At 47.5% G+C, this 17,232-nt stretch overlaps 2 long non-coding RNA genes across 9 annotated transcripts; one reads left to right on the top strand and one right to left on the bottom strand.

Annotated features, from left to right (window-relative positions):
• Window positions 1-818: 818 nt before the first annotated feature.
• Window positions 819-8,209, bottom strand: LOC135306721 (uncharacterized). 3 transcript variants are annotated; one of them, XR_010367510.1, is made up of 4 exons: window positions 7,825-8,209; window positions 2,210-2,306; window positions 1,406-1,519; window positions 819-1,275 (listed from the first exon to the last, which is right to left on the bottom strand). It is a non-coding gene; the product is annotated as an uncharacterized LOC135306721 (long non-coding RNA). The 3 variants fall into 3 exon arrangements; XR_010367509.1 differs by having other exon boundaries at window positions 819-1,280; window positions 7,825-8,157; XR_010367508.1 differs by lacking the exon at window positions 1,406-1,519 and having other exon boundaries at window positions 819-1,280; window positions 7,825-8,147.
• Window positions 4,622-16,780, top strand: LOC135306720 (uncharacterized). 6 transcript variants are annotated; one of them, XR_010367506.1, is made up of 5 exons: window positions 4,624-5,101; window positions 5,404-5,481; window positions 6,146-8,137; window positions 10,565-10,601; window positions 10,729-14,918. It is a non-coding gene; the product is annotated as an uncharacterized LOC135306720 (long non-coding RNA). The 6 variants fall into 6 exon arrangements; XR_010367504.1 differs by adding an exon at window positions 16,157-16,780 and having other exon boundaries at window positions 4,622-5,101; window positions 6,146-10,869; XR_010367505.1 differs by having other exon boundaries at window positions 4,622-5,101; window positions 6,146-10,601.
• The last annotated feature ends 452 nt before the right edge of the window (window positions 16,781-17,232 follow it).

Genomic DNA, 17,232 nt, shown 5'->3' with positions numbered 1-17,232 from the left:
CAGGTGGACAGGACTGAGAAGGGTAGAAGGACTGGACTGTGTGATGGAGCTGTGGGTTTCATTGATTTCTAAATAAAACTTTCATCAAGACACAGAGCCCCACTTCCCTTCCAATTTTATAAAGCTCTTGTCAATCTCTGACAGCGCTGCCAGGGCAGAAAAACACAGCTGCTGGCATCATTGTGAAGGCGTGTACACAAGCAGAGCAATGGGTGGGGAGTTGGATGTCTTCCTTTGTGGAGAGGAACCAGAGCCCAAGCCCAGTACCCTGCAGTGTACCCACTTCCTGGCTTTCCCTCAGGGCCAAGTCACCCACCATGCTGAGTGTGCTCTGCTTTCTCTGGGCCTGCTCTTGTCCAGAGGGGATTTGTGTTTGCAATTAACTTTGTGGTGACTGTGTGGGTTACAAATGGCACTTTACAAAGTCACAGTGGAGGTGGCAAGGAAGAGTGTGATGTTCACCAGGGCTGGGGGTACATGGGCAGAGCTCTGTATTGGCCCAGTTATTCAATGAAGTCCCTGAGGTCTCCTTGTGATGGTAGAATGTCACCATCCTCTCCCAGACTTACTTTCTGAAAGCTGACAGGACTGACTCTAGGGAGCCACCAGGACAACCTTTTACTGCAAACTGTGTCTTCAATGGAGTTTTCCCCATCACTGGGAGGTGGTAAACTCACTCCTCCAGGGCTAGTGGAGGACACACAATCTCCTTGCCCAGAAAATGCCATGTTCTGGAGCAGGAGGATGGAGAAATCAAGCCAAAAGCAATGATCCAAGTATTATTTGCCTCTTGCACAAAATTTGATGAAAACAGATGGAACATTTGCAGGTTTTTATTTAAAAAAAATCAAAGCCCAAAAATTTGAAAGCAATCTTGTATTTGCTATTAGTCTTTTCAAGCTTTGCTTTTCCCTCTTGGCAAAAAATAATTGACGACATTTTCCATCACCAAAAAAATTCCCCCATTGAGAATTAGGTATAAAGCCTTCTGTGTTGAGCAGAGATGAGAGGAAGGAGAAACACTTCACATTCTCTTGGCTTAGTCCAAGAGGGACTGGAGATTTGCTGAGAGTCTGTCTGTCTGTCCATCCAGCATCCAGAGGGAGCAGAGACTCTCCAAAGCACTCAGAGTTGTTCCTGTGCCTTGCTAAGCTGGCAAAGTTTTCCTTTGTGAGCATGAGGAGTATCAGCCATTTTCACCAGTGCCTGGGAGTCCAGAATGGGCAGCTTTTGCTGGCTGGCAGAGGGACCACTGGAGTTTTCAGGGAGGACCATCTGTGCTGGAGAGAGGGAGACATCATAATGGGGGTGTGTGGGGCAGTGGACCACAGGGTGTCCTGGGGACATCCCCAAGAGAACAACCAACACTGCAGTGGTCAGATTATCTTGTCCTTTACCTCTTTACCTGCAAGAGTCAAGAGACTGGAGCCAAATGCCTTCACTCTCATCCATCAGCAGGGATGGAGGAGCCCATGGCCTCCCTCCTCCTTCTTCCACTGGCATTTGATTCAGACATACACTAAAAAAGGAGCTGTCGGTTAAAGCAAGAGCTGCTTTTCCAGCTCCCAGAGGATCCCCCTGGTGTGACCTGCAAGGTGTTGCAATCCCTCTCTGCCACTGGCCTGCCTGGTTTTTGTCACACATGCACACACCTTCCTCCCCCTTCAACAGTGCTTATCACAAGCGTTTTGGTAGAACTGCCCTTGTCATATAAATCTAAACATAATTCTCTCTTTCCTGTTAAGCTAAAGAAAATAAACGTGTAGGGCTGTTACTGGAAGCCAGGCTGTAGGACTGCCCTAAATTCTCTTCTTATTGAGTCTGGGCTGAAAATCACTCAATTCTGCTGAGGACACACATCTATGCTTGCACACACAGGGAGGGAAGGTGGGAGGGGGAGGGAGAGAAAGAGAGAGAGAGAGAAAGAGAGAGAGAGAGAGGACACGGTGTGTATAAATATCTCCAGCTCTCTAGATAGTCGGCAGATTTATTCCGCTGCCAAGCCTGCAGAAAATTGACTTGTTTCATGGAGGCAGGCTATTGACACATTACCGCAAGGAGGGTTAGGAGAGAAAGCGGTGCGGCTGGCGCCCCTCTATTATACGATAATGTAATCAGCATTGTGGGAAATGACTGTGGGTAAAATGGCATCGCTGACATTTATATTAGAGGATATTGATGGCAGGAACTGTGACCACATCTATCGTACCTCCCGTTTGCCAGGATTGACACAGACGGCTCTTGTTGGCTGGATTTCCTCTCTCTCTTTCTCTCCTTCCTCTTAGCTCCGTTGCTCGCTGCTGTCACTGCAGATAGATAATTGAAAAATGGATCTCACCTTTCCAGCAAACAGGAGTGGTTCAGGCAATTACTGCAGAGGTTATCTACTCAATCTCAAGGCCTCTTCTCAGAGAGAGATTCAGAGGAAATTGGATTTTACATGGATGTTTTATTCTACAAGGGCTTTAGTATAAACAGAGGCAAGGAGACACCAGCAGACTGTATGGGTGAGAATCACATGCAGAGGGGTAGAGTGAGGTTTTGACAGGGGGGCTTGGCTGTAGATGTGGTGGTAATACCATTTGGTGGCCCTCTGCAGAATTTCTGATCTCAATTTTTTTGGAGGTTGCTATTGGTTTTTCTTTTAATGTTTTGCAGGGGTTTTTTTTTGAAGTGGGGGCTAAGGGAGGCTATGCCCACCTGCAGCCATTTGGCTACATTTTGCCCCTGGAATTTTAAAATTAAAGGGAGCTGTCGCCAAAGGAGAGAAAGGCAAAGAGAGATCAAAATGCTCTGAAGATGAGAGGGCAGAGGAGATCAAGATGTACTAAAACAGCTCTGGAAATTGTCTGGCTCTGAAAAGAGAGGAAATTCTCCCAGGCAGGGAATATTGCCCACAGGCCTATTCTCCATCAGCATCCCTGAACAGCATTACACCTTGAGGTGTGTGGTTATACGAGAGGCAAAAATATACCCATGGTCCTTTTGTACACACGGCAATGCCAGGCTTTGGGCTGAGCTTGGTGGCAATCCAGCCCTTCAAAGCAATTTGCAGCTGGTCCCCTTGTCCTCAGAAACTGCTGAGCCAGGGAGGCCAGAGAAGGGAGTTGAGGGTCTTGGTGACCTTGACAGTACAGTGAGCACACAGCAAGGCTGTGGGGCGACCCTCAGAAAGGCTTGGCTCATGTGTCTGATCAGGGACCACTTTCCAAAGAACAGCAGCCTAAAGTAGGGTCTGCCAGGGACTTCTCGGAAGAAAGTAATTTCCCATTTAGGGAAATTCACCCATCTTTTCATGTTTTATGTTACCTTTTCATAGTAATATATAACACTAGGGTGTTTGCACATGTGGGTGCAAACTCATGCATGTGGGTAAGAGCAAAGGTCCTTGCACCATCCAATTGTCTTTAGTCCCAGCCAGTGCAGGCTGTGTGGGAGCACAGCTTTGCACCAACAGCTCCTAAACTGTTATCCCAGATGGAAGCAGCAGGGATGGTTCTGCAGGAGAAGAAATTCAGCCCAGCATTAGACAGTCTCATCAGCCCCTTGCTGTCCCCAGCAGAGATTCGTGCCATCCATGGGTGCTGCTGTGCAGCCCTGGGTCTCTGCACCCTGCCATGTGCTGCAGTCCTGCTGTCCATCTCCGGCTTTTTCGCACTCTCCTCTGTCTGTCCCCTGATGTCAGTGCTAGAGGTGCTCATCTCTCTGGCTGATCAAATCATTCCTGACGTGCACAGTGGCAGACCCTTCCTTGCTGAAAGTCTGTCTCCAGGGTCCCAGGTGAGGTCCTGCTCTCTCTTCCCCAGACAGCGAGAAGGCAGAGTGGGGGGAGGGTGGTGAGAAGGGGGCAGGATGGGCTCCCCCAGCCCTCACACCTCTTCTCTCCATGATGCTGGAAGCCAGAGGGCCCCCACAGCCTACTGCCTATTCTGGCAGTAAATGCAGAGCTGGAGATGAAGCCAAATGGCTTTGAATGAGCAACAAAATCCCCATTTTCAAGTGAAAGAAGAGATGAGCTGCTGGAGCTCAAGCCTAAGGCAGTGATGGCTGTTATGTTCCTCAAGATCCCTGAGTCTGGGAGAGGTGTTTTTTGGGAAGCTGAGCACAAGTGATGTGACTGATCCTAATGTGAAATCTCCCAACATTAACTGGCAGGCTGGCATGGGGAGAAGCGGGCCAGGACAAGTAAGGCTTTGTGTTTGCCCTCATCCTGCATCAGTCCTGGGCTTCCAGTGGTGGCCATGAGAAAAGGTCTGGCCTCCTGAAACAGGACCCCAAAGCAGTCATCTAGGTTCTGTAGAAAGAGGTGGCCAAGCTCCCTGAAACTGGCTCACTAAAAAAAAAAAAGAAAAAAAAAAAAAGATGCACCGGGACAAGCCTGTGGAGTTCAAATAATTTTCATCTTGATTTTTGCACGTCTTTTTTGAGTAAAGGAAATACTGAGTGATGTGACCCTAACCTGCATCTTTGGATGATGAAAGAATGATGAAAATCTGCTTTGTGAGCTGCAAATGATAGACCAAAAGAGGGTGAGAAGAGGAAGAAATTTTAAAAATCAGCAGCAAAAAATTTCAAATCGCAGTGAAATAACACATTGGTTTCATTTTCCTCTGAATTTTTTCATTTAAAGAAAAAGGCAATGAAATGCTGCTGAAATGACATTTTTGACAAAGTGCCATTTTTCAGCATGACCTCTTGGACCCACTTACACCAGTGCTGCTAACTAGTTCTGCATTCATCAAAGCCTGCAGGAGCAGGGGGCAGAGCAGTGTGTGCTGATGAGCACAAGTGCCTTGGATTTTCAGCACATGCCTTGGATTTTGTTCCACCAGCAACTTCCTGGTCTAAGTCCCAGAGCAGTTTTTGCTGGAGATGTTCAGGCTGGGCTATTGGTGTCTGTGACATCAAGGCCACAGAAGAAAAAGAGGTGGCTCAAAGACTCTTCTTGGTCATTAAGAACCTTCTCTTGTGGATGTGATTAACTCCTGGGGTTGCTGGTTCCTGACAGGCTTGTGCCCATACAGCTCTGGAAGGGAACATGGCTTGCAGAAGACAGTGAGCTTTCCATCTCCAAGGTGTTGGTCCCAGTGGACAACCTCAGGTTAGCACATAAAGAAATGCAGAGTGCCAGAGTGAGGCTGTGCTGAGTCACACAGAGGAGACAGCAAGGCTTGTGCTTTTCCTGCTTTCAAAATCAGGAGCACACAGTACCCAGGGCAGAATGAGGGACTGCACTACTGCTGAAGGTCTCAGTGATTGACCACTGTAGATCCTGAACACCACAAAAAGTCCCCTAATACATCTAAAATCCTAGTGGCTGAGGTGGGTGTCCTGGTACTGTGTCTCCTCTATAACCCCTGTAATTGTCCTGAATATGGCATTTGCTTTCATTACTTTGCCTAGATTGCTGTGGGCTGTTATTACCTACCCAGAAATAGCTGCTGTGTTCCACCTTGGAGGAGACTGCATGCCACAGAAGTGGTGAGAAGGTTTTGCTGCTAAATAAGCTTTCTAGAAGTGGGATGGATATCATGAGACTTAGCTTCCTTTAAAAGCTTAGAACTCCTTGGGTGGAGGAGCCCAACATTATTTTATTAGCATTACCACAATTGTTAGTGGTATTACTAATATCAATCTTATTATAGACATAATATCTGCTCAGGATGAGAAATTATGAAGCTTGACTAGCTGAGTGAAATGCTGTGTCTCAAGCCACATTTCCCTGGGCACATAGTGATTATTCACCAATGATCCCAGTCCCACCATAGGAGAGGATATAAGCCCTGGAGATCTTGTAAAATGAAAGACACAAATATGTTGTTACTTTAGTTAATTTTCCTTGGTATTACCCTACCATGGTGAGATATGCACCTTGTATCAGTGTCCTGCCTGACTCTCCAGTCCCAGAACAAAAAGAACAGTCTTCAAATTGCTCCCAGCTCTGATTTAGAGATGTTTAAAAGGTCCTGTGCTTTGCTCAGCTGGTGTTTAACCTTTCCTATGTCCTTGCCCTGGCCATGCTGGCCTTTACTCCCAAAGAGCATCTTTTGAGCTTTGCTCTCCTCACTTCTCTTGGTATGAACCCGTGGGCAGGAGGAAGGTGGGAAGGATCCATGGCATTGATCAATAACTTTTTCCTGTCCAGCCAGGAACCCAACCCGCCCAACTTTATTGCTGCAACCAGATCCTGGCTCGAGGGATGTTACGGCAACCAGCCTGGGCCGTGGGGGCCAGAAGAACAAATACCTCCCTAACAGGCATGACTTCAGCCAGCACATGCCCCACTGCCCGGATAGCTCCTCTGACAGAGGAAGCCCCTGTGAGGATTTACAAGTCCCAACCACTTCCTGAAATCACCACTCCTGCTTGTTATCTCACCCTCCCATCACCTGCAGGGTCCGGATACTGTTTGAAGGGAAAGGAGAGCCCTGAGAAGGAAGAGGAGGAGGTGTGTGAGTCCTGCTGATCTGCCCATTAGGCTGGGGGGTGGCAATGGACCCCAACGATGAAATATCTGAGCACTCTGGCTCAGTCTTTTTATTACCTGCAATGGAAAATGAGTGCCAGCTGCAAATCAGGGATTTCAACAGCCTCTCTGAAGGCATGTCAAGCATTTTATGGCTGGAAATACATTTAGGGTTTATTATGGGCTGCCCACTGATCTTTCCTGCATGCATGGAGTGGCTGGACCCTGTTCCCACCCTGCCTTTGGATGGGAAGGGGTCCCCACAAATTGATCGGTTTTCGGATGGCAAATTGATTGGTTCCATTTGCTGCTTCTCTACTTTCTTTATCCTGAGCAAGGATTTAACCTCACATTGAGACAGGCTGGAAGTTGATTTGGAGGACAGCCTCAGCCTGCAGTGGGATGCAGCATATGTTGCAGACCTGTCAAATGTCACACAGAGCAGCACTTGCCCCATGGGTCCCTCCACAGAAGAAACAGGCTCTCCCCTTCCCAGCACTGTGCCATCACTTCCTCAAACTTCAGCACTCAACATTTGTAAACTCCACACCTTCATGGAGGAGCACCCCAATCATCCAGTCCCATGCTGTGTTCTTGGAAAAGTGAGCCAACTAATGGGAACTGGACCACTTGGAAGTGGGAAACTGGCAAGATAGGATGTAGCAACACAGCTTTGCAAACTCTACAGGAGCTCTACAGGAGCCATGGCACAGCCTGAGCTGTTGGAGAAACCATCTCTTGGCTTCACTTCTAGACATGCTGCAGACATGCCTTCATTGCACCGTGCACACCTCAACCATCCAAATCCCTCTGTTAGACCAAGTGCTTTATAGCTGCTTTCAATTTCTTATTGACTGGACTCTGCTCTTCTCGTTACACAAATATCACATTTTGAAACTTCCTCTACCAAAAACATGAACAGGAATTTCCCTATAGTGTCCTGGTTTTAAGAATTTGGATCTTGAAGGCCTGCAGAGTCATCACCACTGGTGATAAAACAGGAGAGGAGGGATAAAAAAGGGATGCATGTGGGGGAAGGACAAAGAACATGGGAAGGAAACAGGGAGGGACTCTGGAGTAAATCTGAGGAGCTGTGGGCAAGGTCAAGCTCTGCTATCTTGTCCCCTCTGAGAGAACAGGGTTGCAAGGTCTCCAGCAGAAGAACCACAGTCCAAAAGAAAGCTGGGAAACATGGGGCTGTAAATCAGCTCCTGCCCAGTGCTGTGACAGCTCTTTTGGCCTGAGCCATGGCTGACATCTTGCCCGAAGCCATGGCAACCATTCTGGCCTGTGCCATGGCTGTCACCTTGGCTAACCCACCCCAACTGGCCACTGAGTCTACAAACACACCCCCTTACCATTCCGTGTCTGAATTCACTGTAGGAATGGGGAGTCCTTCATTAAACTCACGGTGTCCATGGCCTTGTCAATAAGGAAGGGCCGCAGCACCCCTTGGTGCCTTGGCTCTGGGTGCTGCTTTCTCAGCAGCCATTCTCTCTGGACATGAGGAGCAACACTGCGGGGTCCAGCCGGGGATCCCAGTGAGGATGCCCATCCCCTTGTTTACTCCTGCTACCATCTGCTGGAAGGAATCAGCCTGTGCACTTGCCTGCCGCATGGAAACTGTTGGGAGCCATACCGGGAGAGCACAAGGACGAGAGCAGCACTGGGGTGAGTCTGCTCATGGACACAACACGGATGAGGGTCCTGCTGGGGGGAATCTCTCTGCTCTCTGCCTTCCCACCCTGTGTTCAGAGGGACCAGGACACCCATGTATCTCTCCTAGGGCTGTTTAAAGACAGGAATTTTGGAGGCTTCCTTGGCTCTGCTCCAGAGCCTGGCACAAGGCATTGGTTTGGTCTGAACCTCAGTTTCCCTGTTGCTACTTAAAACACTAACCTTTGGTGTGGCTCAGCCCCCACCATTTGACTTACTGTGAGTGTAAACATTGTCCCTTCCTAGATAGGGGCCATCACTTTCACCATGTTCCCATCCCTGCTGCTTCCCACCATTCCCAAAACAATTCCCATTGAGCAGCGCTGCCCTGCCATAGAAACACAACCACACCTTGAATGAGGCATGAGGGCTGCTCATCTGTGACCATCTGGGGAAAAAAAACAGTGCTGAAAGCCAAAATATCTGCTCAACACACTCTCCTGTGCAAGCTGGGCCTGGGACCAAAGACAGTCAGTACCAGGCTGGAAGCTTCTGTATTTTTGTTATGGGTTGTTGAACAAACCACACAGTTTTACCCCACAGGGTATCATAAATAAGCAATGAAAAAGCAGAGAAGTGAAAAGGAAAAGTATTTGCCTGCAAAAATATGTTACTAAGCAAATGAGTCAGAAGGATGTGGACTGAACTGTGCAGGGCCTGCTATGTCTAAAAGCAAAGCTTTTATAAGGTAGGGAAAGTGATTTAAGAGTCTGCAGGTAAACATGGGCTGCCACGTATTGTTCTGGGGAAAAGTGGCAGAATAAATATGCAAATCCTTCTTATGTGACAGCCAGAATGGTGGAAATGATTATGAAATAGATCTGAAGAAGCCTGATTAATAATTTATCCTCAAATGGAAGTTGATTCTTGGCTGAACAGCAAGGATAATAAGGCTGAGGAATCAATAAGAGCATTTACAACTCTGTAAAATGCGTTTACAAGTACAAAAAGATGGGTTGCTTTGTGGCCATGCCTTGCATGAGCTAGGAGAGAGGGAAGGGAGAGCACACAACAGTGACTGTGCAGCGCCGGCCACACAGACAAATCTGGAGAGGGAGCTGAGCATTGTCTCTGGATGTTACTGCTACCTGAATGATTCTCCACCATTAACACATGTCCTGACAGCCCATGGAGGACACATTAATTAAGCTCAGTCACTTAAGAAGGTTTGCATAATTAATGCAGTGTTGACAGAGCAGTTCAGTGGTATCTTCAGCCAGAATGTGGCTGTCCTCAGGGATGCAGTGTGGAAGTGACTGCCCGGACACCATGCCCTTGGGTGGCCTGTGCACATCTGGCCTAGCTAATCCCCCTCTTCACCACACCTTATCACAGCACACATTGGTAGGCAACTCACCCTCTCAGAGAAACAAGTGATCATCAGCAGCCTCCTTTGATGTAAACTCTTAAAACTTTGTGCCTCAGATTTCTAAAAATATCCTTGTTGAGATCCACTGGGCAACTGGAGGTTCATTGCTTGCCCACCCCACCTTCCTTGGGCAGTTGAGGAATGGGTGCCTTAAGAGCAGCCCAGCTCTGTGATGTGACAAAACTGGAGGCATTTTTACATGGCCTGATTCAGAGCTGTGAGCAGGCACCTCTGCCTTGAGGCAGATGAGAAGGATGGGGTCTCTCAGCTTGGCTTGAGACTCTGTCACCCTGGAAGGGACATGAACCCATGACATGTAATTGTCACAGACATCTCCCAGTCTGTGGTCCATGGGTTCTCAAAATGTCCCTGAAAAATGAGAAAGAAAAGCCAGTGGGGCTGCGAATGACCAAAATCCACACTGCCCCTGGCAAGTTTTTCTTTGTGCTGTCTTCTGTAATGAGAGCAGTGACATTTTGGGGTAGCAGAGGGAGGTGGGAAGGCAGCTCCCACTGGGGATGTGCCTGATACTGAGACCCTCCCCGCCTTGGGCAGAGAGTACAGATAATGGATTTGCACAGATTTCCTCTTAGTGCTGCTCCTCCCCGAGGGCCTTTGGCAGAGCGTCTCCAGCGCCCGGCTGGCACGGTCTGTCCCAGCCGAATGTTCCACAGCACAACACCAAGGGAGAAATGTAGGGACCCTGACAGACAGCCTTGCAAGACAGCTCTCCCCAAACCCTCCCAACAGATGGGTGTCCAACCTGCTGGTAAACACTGCCAGTGAAAGAGGCTCCATCCCTTCCTGACAGCTTGTTCCAGGGTTTGTGAGTGTTCAGAGCTGGAGGAGTTTCCTAACGTCAGACCTAAATCATGCTTGCTGAAAATGGAGTCTTGCCCTCCTTATCTTGTCCCCATGCTGAATATGAGAACAATTCATCCTTATCCATGCATAAAAACCTCATATACAGAAATACATTTTACTTGCTGCCTTCTGGACCTTTTGTTTTCCAGACAAAACAAGCCCAGTTCCTTCAGTTTTCCTTCCAAGGTCAGATTTTCAGCATTTATCTTTGTTACTGGTGCCAAGGAGTGGCACGAAGCACTCTGATGTCCCACCTGCTGTGAGCAAAGAGGAATAATCAGCTCTAGGGTGGATCCTGGTCTTCCCCTCACAGGGCATCAGCAGGACCTCATGGAAATGGAGAAGAACTGCAAGGATGATCTGAGGATTGATACTGCCAAGTGTGAGCTGAGACCCTTCAGCTGGTGAAAGACTAGAGGAAGGACAGCTGATAGAGATGAATGTTATTGAACAGGTAAATAAGGAATGACTGTCCACTGTTTCTTTCAATGTAAGAACCAAGGCTGTCAAGTGAAAGCAGCAGGAGAACAAATAGAAAGATAAACTGTGCTGTGTGCAGCTAACCTGAGAGACTCCTTGCCTTGGGATACATGGAGATTACCTGTTTAAGAAGTTAAAAAAGGAACTAAAAAAAATTATTGGCTAGAAATCCACAACAGCTGCTATTAAACAAAAAGCCACAATGTTTGACTGAGGAAGATCCCCACTGAAGACTGGGAAACTACTCTGAAGAAACCTCATAGCACATGGACCCCCTCCTTACACATTAGGTCTCCTCTCAGACATGGTGCAGGATTGCATGGACCTTAGATTTGACCTGATCAGTTTTTTCCTGTTCTGGTTCACACCATGCCTTTGTAGAGCATCCCAGAACACTGGATATTTTAGTGAACAACAGGCTTTGCTAAAAAATGAGTTCAGCATCAGCTGTCAGAATGACACCTTGGCTGTCTCAGTCATCTAGAGTCTCTCAATAGCTAAAGAGAGGAGACCTGAGGAACATGAAGAAAGAGGGAAAAAAAAGGCATCAGTGAGTCTTGCAGAAACCCACATGAGAACAGATCAAACTATTTAGATCCTGTTTAGGAGTTTGTCCTGTAGCATGAAACACTGTGATCCTGAGAACAGTGCCCAGCTAAAAGTGCCTGCTGGGACACTGAGGTGGGGGATGCTGACCTGCCTTGCAGCCTTGTGTAGCCACAGCTTCCTTTAAGTCTCTGCCCCTGGACTCCAGGCAGTTTACAGTAAGATCTCACACATCCCGTCCCAGCCAGGTGTGAGATCAATTTACTGTCTGGAGCAAAGGTTAAGCGTCCTGAAGGGTGAGGCCCAATGCAGAGCAGTGTCTTGGCCCATCTAGGCTGAAGCTGTCGGCAGCCATGGCTTTTGTGTCTGTAATTTAAGCCTTAACAAACAGAAAGACCAAACTTTGTGAGAGAACTGTCATCTTATTTCACTTCTACCAAGTTTGGGACTGGAGTACTAAAGAGTACGGGATCTCTCTTGATATTAAAGTCCTTTTGGCACGGGTTGAAAGATAACTTTTGCAGGTAGAGGACATTCAAGGCTTTAGAGGCCCCTGGTTTGTAAATGGTTTACTTCTACAGCAGCTCCTTCCAGGGAACAATGCAGACTAATCTATCACACAGCTCAGATGGTGTGAGCAGCAGCTGGTCAGGCCCAGAGAAGGGCAGCTGAGGAGAACATGAGTTTTTGCTCTGCCCTCACACCCAGCATGTGCCTGATGGTCTCTCTGTTTCCTTCCGTAATAAAGATCATGGATGACTTTGTCCAGTGCTGAGACATGGCACAGGCTATCTCCTGGTCTTCCATCTACACATCTTTCCACCTCCAGGGTGCTCAAAAACATTGAAGATGGTATTTCCTGTGGGAGACACTGTGTAGCTGCTCTTAGAGAGGCTGATGGCATTAGTAGGAAGGAGAGGGCAATCACTTAGATTAATGAGGCCCCAACACATGGACTGAGAGGAAGGGTGGGCACATTCGTGGGTTTTCAACACTATATTTATTTTTATAATCCTCCTGTTTCCCACCTCCCCCTCCATGGTGTCTTGGAAGTCAAGACTGACACCTGCCAGGATATGAGAAGTCCAGACAAAATCAGAATGATCCTCTCCAAAGCTGGAGTGGAAGGGAACTTTTTTCAGCCCCCACAGAGATCAAAGAGCCAGCTGGGTCTGGGGTTGCAGGGCTGGGCAATTCCCAGGTGCAGGAGACTGGCAAGGTGTCAGTCATGTCCCCCTGCACATGCTCCTGCAGACGCTCAGCATATGACTGAGGGGCAGCTGGTGGCAGCTAAGCCTTGGCCCGCACACCCCCTTCCTTGAGAAGCATGACGGAAGGGATTAAGTGGCTTGTAAGGTGACACGGGGTTGATCAGCTCTCAGTGGCGTGGTGGGAGGGAAGATGCTGAAGTGGCTTTCCACCTCTGCTCCCAGTCTTCTCTCCAGTCTCTACCCAAGCCCAGAAGTCTGTTGTCCTGCTGGAGGAACAGCAGCTCCTATTCCTGTCACCCACTTTCAGCCCTTACCTCTATGCCCTTTTCTCTCTAGGGGTGGAGGATTTGTCCCTCCAATCTCTTCTTTATGTCCTAAGCAGTGACATTCCCAGGGGAGTGTCTCCAGGAGCTGGAGGGGCAGAGGATGAAAGAGAGCAAGTAGATGCTGTTCAAGCACAGATGTGATGACTAGATGGGATGGACTCTGCAAATCTCTCTCTCCTCCTTGTCCTTGCAGACCTGTGGCAAGGCTTCAGCACTGCTCAGAAGATGAGGATGATTTGCAGCACAAAACTGCTCCTGCATTCATCCATGTGTCTGCTCCACCACAGGGACACAGGAGCCAGGCATATCCAACCAGCTCAGCTCCCACAGGCAGATAAACCAACACACACCCCAGCACAGGGAGCTTCCCAGGGGCTTGAGGATAGATGTTGCCCAGGCATTAGGGAGGAAAATCTCTGAATGTAGCCCTGTGCTGAAAGTGTGAGGTTCTCTTATTTTGATCACCTCTTACTCACCATATGTCAGTTCTACCATGGTGATTTTTCCCGCAAAAGGCACATAGAAACATTGTGGGACCCTATCACCATCATCAGACACCAAAGAAAGAGTCTGCTGCATGAAGAGCTCTTTCTCCAAGCAGAGGTGGCTCCAGCATCTCCCTGCCATCCCCTTGCTCTGCTCTCACCTTCTTCCTGCCCTCAGGCAGCCCCTGGGCAGGCATTTCTGGATGACTCATGTGCTCCACGCTGGACCAGCTCTTGTAATCCCCACTGCCACTGCCAGACAATAGGATGCCAGCACACGGGTCCTGCTGGCAGGGTCCTAGCAGCCACAGGGAGCAGGATCAGCAGCTCCCGTGGTATTCCTGTATTGCCAACGTGCTGTCAGCTTCGTTATTCCTCTGCAGCCTTCCCACCCTCCAGTGACACCCAGACTTTCTGTAACACAGATTCCTCTCATAGGGAGGCACCAGAGAGCAGGGAATAAATTTATAAAATTAGTTCATGTGGTCAGGGCTGAAGCTGAACAGATTTTTTCCATCTGATTAGTTCATATCCCTGCAGCACCTCTGGACCCCACTGAGGTCGGGCACTCTGCACTTAATCAGTGGATCTTCGGCAGAACTGCTGAGTTTCACAGGAAGAAGAAACACTTTTGATTGTCCAGTCTTCTCTGCTGTCTCAGGGGTAGTTGCTGAGCTTTCCTTTCCTGTGGCAGGTGATGTCAGATCAGGTGTTGGAGCACAGACCGAGGCACGAGGATACTGCTGGCATGAAGATTATCTCTCATGGTCCTACTGAGCTTTGTTTCCCTGCTGTATCCCTCCAGTCTCCTTCCTGGTCCATGTATGTCAGGCATGGCTGTGTCAGTAGTAGGGGTCAAAAAGCAGGGGAGATACTTGGTGCTGTGCACAAGTGATACCCAGACTGGCTGCAGGGCAGGAGACAAGGCTGTACACTTAATCCTCGAAGCATGACAGCATGGCACTGCCCTGTAAGAGGGATTCCCCTTCGTTGTGAGAGTGCTGGTGACAGCTCAATCCAAGGGAGGTGAAAAGGCTCATGACTGGCATCGGCTGTGGAAAAAACCCCATTCTTAAGTGGCATCTCTTGTGGAAAACATTGCATCTCTAGAGTGGAAAAAATCCAGGCCAGTTCCTCCGGAGAACAAATCTCAGAGAGTACGGCTCTGTCTAAATATAAATCTCTCTCCATGAAGGTCCCACAGCAGTCTCAACGCTGTCCTGAGGCGATGGAAGAGCCAGAGGCAGAGGGTGCAATGCAGACCTGGCAACATTAGAGGGAGCTTTGGGAAGGGGTCTGGGAAGAGTAGGAAACAATAACTAGATGTAAATTACATTTTGTGAGTTCGTTTAAATAAGGGATCCAGTTTAATCCCATCGAGTGTTTGCTTAGTGTACAGCTGAAAATTAGCATCAACAATTTTATGCACACTAATAAATTCAAGCCATTACTCTCTCCATCTGCATCTTCATTCATATAGTTTAAGAATCAAAGTGATTTCCCTGTAAATTTCTAAGCCTCAGTAATTTACTCCAAAGAATGTAAATAGAAAGAGCCTGAAGGCCCAGAGACACAGTCTTACAAGCCCTCCCTCCCCTCCCTCCTCTTCTCACTTTTCTCAGGTGAAGATGATGGGAGATGTCCAGTTTGGTGAGCCAACACGGACATCACACTCTGGTCTCTGACTGCCCACTGGGGTTACCCTGCATGTGGACACAGAACACATCAGCTGGGGAAAGGGAGCCCTGCAGATTGGGATGCTTGGTGTGGGTATAGCAGCACCGTGCTCCGAGGCGGCTGCGAGGAAATCAATCATCTTTTATTGTTCTTTGCTCCTCCGGTCGGGGTGGAACATTCCTCCTAAAGAGAAACTTGTTATCCTCCCCGGCAGCGTCCCTGCCGAATTCCTGGCATCAGCGGCTATAAATAACCCCCTGTAGATGAGAACAGCATGTGGGCAAGGCTCCCAGGGCGCGCAGGCAGCAGGATCCATCCTGCACACACACGGGGCCCTGCCACCAAACCCCCAGGAGAGCTTTCCAGCCGGCTGGGGAGGTTGTTCCCCCATTCTTAGCTTAAAAGCCAGGGCAAAAGAGGCAAAAGAGTGCAAGGAAACCAGCTGGCTGGGAATTCTCACTCTGCGTTTTAGGCTAGGCCGGTCCAGCTGGGACAAAGTTAGGATAAAATTCTGTATTTTTTATGAGTTTTACAGTCTGAGGCCTTGAAATGTGGAACTAAGATTAAAAAGTCTTGTTGGTTTTTTTTGGGGTTTTTTTTGGTTTTTTTTTTTTTTTTTTTTTTTTTCCCCTGAGGATTGCAGAAATATTCCATCCTCAAGTCAGAAGAACTCCCACCAACAGTCACAGTAGCCCCTTTCCCATCCCCTGGACTGTGTGGTCAGAAACCTGGCTGAATACTTTTGTATGTGCCACTTTGAACCACTGGCTTTCAGTTTCCAACATTTCACCAAACTATTTTATGGTGCAAATGTAAAAGTTCCTTTTAGGCAGAAAACATCTACTTTTTCATTGTAGAGCCTGTCAACTGTTTAAAAAATGTTTCCATTTTTTTTTTCTTTTATAAAATAGGAAACATATCTAAAGCAGCCCATTAAACAGTTTAGCTTCAGCAAATTAAAAGATAAAAATTAACAAGCCACTGTTCTACTTAGGCAAGGTGTTTATATTTTACAGCCAAGGAACTGCTGGATTATACATGAGGTCTAGGAGAGAGCAAGGGCATGTTCGGAGGAAACGAAGGGTGTTAGACTGAAGTGCAATGGATGCTGCACAAAGATATGGCAAGAAACAGCTTTGGAGGAGAAAATCCATGCTTCTAAATGAAAACCATTTGGCTACGCAAGAACTGAAGCTCTGGGATTTGAACTGACATTGAGGCTACCATTTTTAAATGCTTCTACAGCATCGAGCACAATAAAGAGCTGGACGGAGCTCTGCGAAGTGCAGAAGTTTGCAAAATCCAGAGGGGAGAAAGAATGCTGAGAGTTCCAGATGTTCAACACTTAATTAGAAATGTCCATCTTGTTCCCTCTCTCCTTTCACTGATCTCAAAATTATCTGCAAAGGAAGGTCCTCAAGGAGCACTCCTTTCAGATCAGATTAATTAATTTAATTTTAATGTCAAGGTTTAAAAGCATCATACTGCTAAAATGTTAAAACAAAAAAGCTGTGTCTAAACATAGTAGTTTTTGAAAATACAGAAATGAGGTCTTTAAACATTGACCAAACATTTCCTTTGTATTTTCTTTCAAATGAATAGCCTGGTAAAATTAGGCACCACTCTGTCCTTTTCCTTAAAGTTCAGGGGACCAAAGTGTCAGGAGGAAGAAGCCTTCTTTCAATAGGCATAGAAATTACATGTTTAAAAACATTATTTTATTACTCTTGTGAAGCTTTACTGACAAGTCTAAAAAATGATCTTATGAAGGTGGAAAACAATCTTATTTCTAAGGAAAAATAAACCATCACAGACAGATAGTTGTCCCAAATAATTAACCAAGAAGTCTTTCAGTAATGGAAAACACCAAAAAAACTTAACATTTGAGATGAACCACATTGATTGACTCATTTTACCTCAATCAGGGTGTTGCCTGGGTCTTTCAAAAAACCCAAGGGGAGAAGCAGGGAAAATATAAAAGTCAAGCACGACAAGAAGCCCCTCCATAAATCTAAGGGATCCTCCTCACACCTCTTGAGTGGAAAGAGTCCAGCTTACCCAGTTTTTTACCTATTTTCCTACTAATATTTCC

The sequence above is a fragment of the Passer domesticus genome, chromosome 8 (genome assembly GCF_036417665.1).
Source record: "Passer domesticus isolate bPasDom1 chromosome 8, bPasDom1.hap1, whole genome shotgun sequence".
NCBI classification, from domain to species: Eukaryota; Metazoa; Chordata; class Aves; order Passeriformes; family Passeridae; genus Passer; species Passer domesticus.
This window is presented reverse-complemented; position numbering and strand designations above follow the sequence as displayed.